We start from the raw sequence: 7,428 nt of genomic DNA, 5'->3' as shown, positions 1-7,428 counted from the left end.
GGTCTCTCTCTGTCTTCTCTCATTTTCCACAATAGAAGCATACTCCAGACAGCTGCTGGCACTAAATAAAAGACACATGAAGTAGGCTTGAACTCAACCCATAGTCTGAAGCAGGGTAAAGAGAAAATGTTTGTTGTTGCCACTGAGATTTCAGGTTGCTTGTTATATAGCATTATGGTTACACAGCATTTTTGTAGCAATAAGTAACCAAGAAGTTTTCAGGAACAATCGGTACAATCTACAAGAGCAGTGACATCTTGTTCCAGAATGATAGCTGTGCAGTAGACCTAAAAGTGACTGGTCCACTTTGGAATATGAGGATTAATGGCTCTGGGAAAAGGATCTCCAAGCAGTGAGAATTAACAGAACAGAAATCATGATAGAGACCTTCAGAATGTAGTAAAGGCAATTGCAAGATCACAAAAACGGGAAATCCATCCCAGTGGATTCTAGGAGCACAGCAGTCATGACACTGGAACTTGTAGAAAGGTATCTTGATCTTATTTTACTAGCCCTGTAGTGAACTGTATTTATATAGGTATAATTAAGCTCCCCTTACAGTTTTTTTTTTCCTTTTAGAATTAAACATTATACAAATCACAAACCAGAATGTAAAGGTTTACAAAAGATTAATATAAAAGTATCACTGAGAGAGCTTACAGGAGTGGGGAGGATGGGGGAAGGATGAGAGTTCTAACACCAGCTTTACAGAGTGGGAGTCAAGGTGGTAGTACAGAAATGGAGAAGTAGGTATGTCATGGGAGATTGTCATTGTGGAGGCAACCAAAGGAGGAATGAGAATAGCGCTACCTTCCAAAATTGTGAAAGACCTAAATTCTCATCAACTGTGACAGAACTCCAATAGCCGATGCCTAAAATTGATAATTCAAGAAAGAATGATGTAACATTTTATTTAAAGAAGTAGCCACAGGCCAGCTGCAGTGGCTCACACCTATAATCCCAGCACTTTGGGAGGCAGAGGCAGGCGGATCACAAGGTCAGGAGTTCAAGACCAGCCTGGCCAACATGGCAAAACCCCATCTTGACTAAATATACAAAAATTAGCCAGGCATGGTGGTGGGCACCTTTAATCCAGCTACTCAGGAGGCTGAGGCAGGAAAATCACTTGAACCTGGGAGGTGGAGGTTGCAATGAGCCAAGACTAGGCCATGGCACTCTAGCCTAGGAGACAGAGTGAGATTCTGTCTCAAAAATCTCATTTTTGGCTTCAAGAACACTATAGTCTTAGAAAAAAAAAAAGGTGAGGAGGGATCTCAAATAGCTTTTTGTTTATATGAGTTATAGCAATTGATATTTACCATATTAAAAATTAAGGCCAGGCACAGATGGCTCATGCCTGCAATCCCAGCACTTTGGGAGGCCAAGGCAGGTAGATCACTTGAGACCAGGAGTTCAAGACCAGCCTGGCCAATGTGATGAAACCTGTCTCTACTAAAAATACAAAAATTAGCCAGGCGTGGTGGTGCACACCTGTAATCCCAGCGATCCAGGAGGCTGAGGCATAAGAAATCTCTTGAACTGAGGAGGCAGAGGCCTCATTGAGCTGAGATCATGCCACTACACTTCAGCCGGGTGACAGAAGCAGACTCTGTCTCAAAAAAATAAAAATATAGAAAAATAAAAATAAATTGTAACCTGTAGGTGCTTCAGTAGCCTTTTTATTTCTAGTTTGAGAAGCTATAATAACTTTTGACTTTTAACAGGCTCATAATGTTTACACTTGCAATATTTAATTCCCTTTTTAAAAAATTCTCAATGATTGGTCTCAAAATGATGCCACAACTTAACTGATATCATGATACTATATGAAAATTTTCCATCATATAACACGGTATGGATTATTATTAACATCTATAAAAGCTGAGAGAAAGACGTTTTCATCATTTTTCTTATTTACAGTTTTGTCAAATTTCTTTGGAATATTTCTCCCTTCCACAGGCCAGATAATTTGCTATGTCCTTTTTGGTATCTTTAAATGTAGAGGTTGTGGCTGTGGATGGGGAAAGCAAGTCTTCTACTCCTTTTTAAGCCAACAATCTATCATGTTGAGTGTCTGTATTATTCACTTTGGGTGGGGTTCTGAGAGCTGGGCATCGCACCAGCACCCAGAGGAGGGAACTGAGAATGCCTTTCATTTATTCTTTCTTCAACACTCTGCCTTTGTAAACGTAGGTCTATATTTCTGATCTATATAATTTCCTTCTCTCTAAAGGATTTCTTTTAATATTTTTTTTTTGCCAAGCAGATCTACTGGTAACAAATTCTCTTAATTTTTGTTTGTCTGTGGAAATTTTTATTTCTCCTTTACTTTTGAAGGATAATTTTACTGGATGTAAAATTCTAGGTTGGGTTTTGTTTTTCTTGCTTACTTGCATCGTTTCTGAAAGGAAGTTTGTTTCTCTCCAGATAAGGTGCTTTTGCCCCTCTGGCCTCTCTCAAGATTTTCTCTTTGTCTTTGTCTGCAGTTTGAATATGATATGGCCAGGTATAGTTTTTTTTGGTATTTGCCTGCATAGTTTTCTCTGATCTTCCTGGATCTATGGTTTGGTTTCTATCGTTATATTTCTTTTTATTATAAAATGTTTTATCAGATTTAACTTTAAAAATATAACATATACAACTTATATATTTTAAAAATAACTCTGGCACTTTCTCACCCTATAATCCTCTGTAACCTCTTTTCATATTTAGCATTCTTTTGCAGTCTTTTAAATGATCCCTTACATATAAATATCTACATCAACACCTAATTGCTTTCTTATTTCTTCAAAAAAGGACAGTCTGTTCAAACTCTCACAGTAATTGAGTTTGAGTCAGCATTTCTATTACAAAACAACTTTTAGCTATTTTGCAACAGCTAGCAACAACAACAACACTCCAGGATAAACCTTGACTTAAATTTATTTTAGTTGCAAAAGAATAGAAGAAAAATTATGCCGTTTGTTTGTCAGCAAATGACATATTCATTAAAATCAAATTATTCTTCTGGTTTTAAAAACAATTGTTTTCGGTGTTTCAAAAGATAGATGATGGGTATCTTATGGGAGCAGGCATCTGGATGGGAGATAGGCTCTTATTTAGTTCCGTTCAAATGGAAGTCTCCTTCTCTCTAAGGTTTTCTGTTTGTAAAATATGTATAGTTTTCTCTGACTTCTTGGCAGAGAAAGAAAAGCAAAATCTAAGATTTGGGGAGTCGAAGTAGCTTTGAGAGATCATTTTGTCTTTTATGACAAGAAGACAAAGGCAAAAGTGGGCTGAAAAACTTGTTCAAGGTCAACTATCGGAGGGACACATGGGATTACTGTATTTACATTTGGCATTGACAGTACAAAGCTAATATTTTTATTTTTATAACAACTCCAGTGAGTCCTGTGTAAACTCATTATAACAGTATGAGCTTTGTGGACCACTTATATTACAATATCATATTTCTAGGACAGAAGCCTCCTGCTGGTATGGAAAATGCTTGCTTTTTAAGTGAAATCAATCCCCATTTCCATATACTGTCCAATAACTGCATTATCAGTTCCTACATCTTGCCTGTTCTGATGTTGCCAAGTTCTTTGAGCATATTCTTTATAAGAATTATAAGCTGAGTCAGGATCTGTGAGCTGAAACTTAAAGTAGGAGTTAGCAAGATGGAAAAGAAAGGTATTCTGAACAAAACAATCACAGTGGATGTAACTTACCATGGTGTAAGAGTGGTGTTTGCAACATTACAAGTAATTTACCACTGGAATTCTTTTTTTTTTTTTGAGACGGAGTTTCGCTCTTGTTACCCAGGCTGGAGTGCAATGGCGCGATCTCGGCTCACCGCAACCTCCATCTCCCGGGTTCAGGCAATTCTCCTGCCTCAGCCTCCTGAGTATAGCTGGGATTACAGGCATGCACCACCATGCCCAGCTAATTTTTTGTATTTTTTTTTAGTAGAGATGGGGTTTCACCATGTTGACCAGGATGGTCTCGATCTCTTGACCTCGTGATCCACCACTGGAATCTTTGCCAAGGCCATTCATCTGCACTTGCCTTCCGAGAGTCACAAAGAGAATCTGGCAGGTGGCTGGGATGGGATAGGGGAGCATCCTCGATTTTCAATCTTTCTCACATTTCAGTAGAAGTCCTGGTGACTCTGCTAAACATTTCTGAAATGTGCCCTCTGTGTTATTGACAAGGCCACAGTCTTAGTTCAGGTCATCATCATTTTTGGCTTAGATAACTAGTTACTAGATTATAATCAGCCTCCTAACTAACTCACTGCCCTTACTCAATTTACTGTCCACATTGGGGCTGAGTTATTTTCATGCAACACAAATACGATCATGTTTCTCAGATCTTAACAGTTTTTAACCTAAAGGTGAAGCCCAAATTCCTTAGCGTGGCATTTAAAGCTGATTCCTGCTTCCCTCTCTGAATCAGCACTCTTCCCATACCTCTGTACTCTTGCCCTCTGAGCATGCACACTGCTCCAGTTTAAGGCTCTGCAGAGTCACCAGCTCTTCCATGACACCCTCCTCATCCTCTCCTCTTACTCACTTGGCTAATGACAAATTAATTTTTTCTTCCCTTCCTCCCTGCTTCACTTTCTTCATTCCATAAATATTTATCGAGAATCTTCCATGTGTCAGTCACTGAAGATACATTAATGAACAGGCAAGAGCTCTGCTCTTATAGATCTTATATTTGTGTGTATGTTAGGGGAACAGAAAACAAATGTAATACATAATGCTATGGTCTGAATGTGTCCTCCAAACTTAATTGACAATGTGATAGTATTATGATGTGGGGTCTTTAGGAGTTGATTAAGTTATGAGGGCAAAGGCCGGGCGCGGTGGCTCACGCTTGTAATCCCAGCACTTTGGGAGGCCGAGGAGGGTGGATCACGAGGTCAAGAGATCGAGACCACCCTGGTCAACATGGTGAAACACCATCTCTACTAAAAATACAAAAATTAGCTGGGCATGGTGGCGCACGCCTGTAGTCCCAGCTACTCGGGAGGCTGAGGCAGGAGAATTGCTTGAACCCAGGAGGCAGAGGTTGCGGTGAGCCGAGATCGCGCCATTGCACTCCAGCCTGGGTAACAAGAGCGAAACNAAAAAAAAAAAAAAAAAAAAAAAAGTTATGAGGGCAGAGCCCTCACGGAATGGGGATTAATATTATTATAAAATAGATTTCAAAAATCTATTTTTGTTTGTCCTTTTTTCATCCCTCCATTTCTTCCACCATGTGAGGATACAACATTTCCTCCCTCACAACATTCCTTCTGAGACTCTGATACTGTCTCAGAAGCAAAGACTAGGCCCTTACTAGACATTGAATACCAGCATCTTGATCTTGACTTCCCAGCCTCCAGAACTGTGAGAAATAAATCTCTGGTGTTTATAAATTACCCAGTTTCAGGCATTTTGCTATAGCAGCACAAATGGACTAAGACACATAAGTAAGAGAGCATGTTAGAAGATGACAAATGCCGTGAAGAAAAATAAATGATAAGTAGGAGTGGGGAATGCAGAAAGAGATGCAGTTTTAAATAGTGATCAGGGTAGGTTCCACAGAGAAGATGAAGTTAAAGCAAAGAGTTCAATGAGGTTGGTGAAAAAACCATTGACTTATTTGAAGGAAGGATGTTCCAGGAAGAGGGAGCAGCCAGTGCAAAGGCCCAGCATGTTCACACAGCAGCAAGCCAGTTTAGTGCAGCTGGAGCACAATGAGTAAGGAAAACTCACAGAAAAAGGGACCAGAGAGGTTCCCGGGGGACCTCACTACTGTCAAGCCATGGTGAGAACTTCAGTTTTAATGCTGTGTGAGAGCCAGTGGAGGCTTTCGAGCAGGAGAGTAACATTATTCGGCTTATATTTTCAAAGGATCACTGTTGAGAATTGAATGTGTAGTAGAGAGGAAGTAGAGAGGCCAGTTAAGAGGCTATTACAATAACGTAGATGAGAAATATGGAGAACCTGGACCAGGGTGGCAGTAGAGGGTAGTGAGGATTGATCAGATTCTGGGAGTGTATTTTTTTGTTTTGCATTTTAAACAATTTTAAACAAATTATTGTATGGTAAAATTGACTCTTTTTGGTATATAGATCTACAAATATTAATGCATGTATTGATTTATGTAGTCACTCCCACAATAAAAATACAAAACAGTTTCCCAAATTCCTAAAACTTGGGCTGCCACTTTGTGGCCACATCCCTCCTTCCAACCCTAAGTCTCATCAAACACTTTGACAAGTTTTGTCTTTTCAAGAATGTCTTATAAATGAAGCCATATAGTATGTAATGTTTTGAGACTGGCTTCTTTCCCTTAATACAGTGCCTTTAAAGTTTCATCTAAGTTGGTGTGTCAATAGTTTGTTCCTTTTAATCAATGAGTAGTATTTGATTACATGGCTGTACCATAGTTTGTTTATCCATTGCCTGTTACAAAAAGTGTTTTGTTTTTTTTTCTGTTTCTTGGTGATTATGAATAGTGTACAGGTTTTTGAGTGAACCCACATTTTTATTTTTCTGAGATAAATACTCAAGAATACAAATCCTGGGCCATATGATAATGAATGTTTAACTTTATAAGAAACTACCAAACTATTTTCCAGAGTGGCTGTACCATTTTGCATTCCCTTCAACAGTGTATGACAGTTCCAGTTGCTTTGTGTCCTTGTTAGCATTTGGTGTTGTCAGTATTATTTTATTTTAGCTATTCTAATAGGTGCATGGTAGTGGTCATTATGATTTAAATTTGCATTTTTCTAATATCAAATAATATTGAACGTCTCTTTACGTGCATTATATACTATTTGTATATCATCTTTGTTGAAGGGTCTATTCAAGTCTTTTCCCCATTTTTCAAAAATTGAGTTTTTCCTTTTACTACTGTTGAGCTTTGAGATTCATCACATATTCTGGATATAATTGTCAGATCATTTTTGCAAATATTTTCTCTCAGTCTTCAGCCTGCATGTTCATTCTCTCAACTTTGCAGAGCAAAAGACTTTTTAAATTAATTTTTTTATTGTAGATAACTGTAGATTTACATACAATTCTAAGAAACTATACAGAAGGGTCTCATACCCTTTTATGTTGTGTCCCTCAATGGTAACATCTTACAGAATGTTGACATACAAACAGTCAAGATACAGAGCTGTTCCATCTCCATAAAGTTTCCCTTTTATAGCCACACTCACTTCCCTCCCATTCCAACCTCCTCCTTAACCCTGGCAATTGCTAATCTGCTATTTCTATAATTTCATTATCTTAGAATGTTATATAAATGGAATCATACAACAGGTAATCTTTGGGATTTGCTTCTTTTCACTCAGCATAATTCTCTGGTGAGAATTATCAATAGTTTGTTCCTTTTTATTGCTAAGTAGTATTCCATGATGTGCATGTACCATCATTTAACTATTCA

Source organism: Cebus imitator, unplaced genomic scaffold, assembly GCF_001604975.1.
Source record: "Cebus imitator isolate Cc_AM_T3 unplaced genomic scaffold, Cebus_imitator-1.0 Scaffold37, whole genome shotgun sequence".
NCBI classification, from domain to species: Eukaryota; Metazoa; Chordata; class Mammalia; order Primates; family Cebidae; genus Cebus; species Cebus imitator.
The sequence above is the reverse complement of the archived record's forward strand: the minus strand, read 5'-3'. Positions refer to the sequence as shown.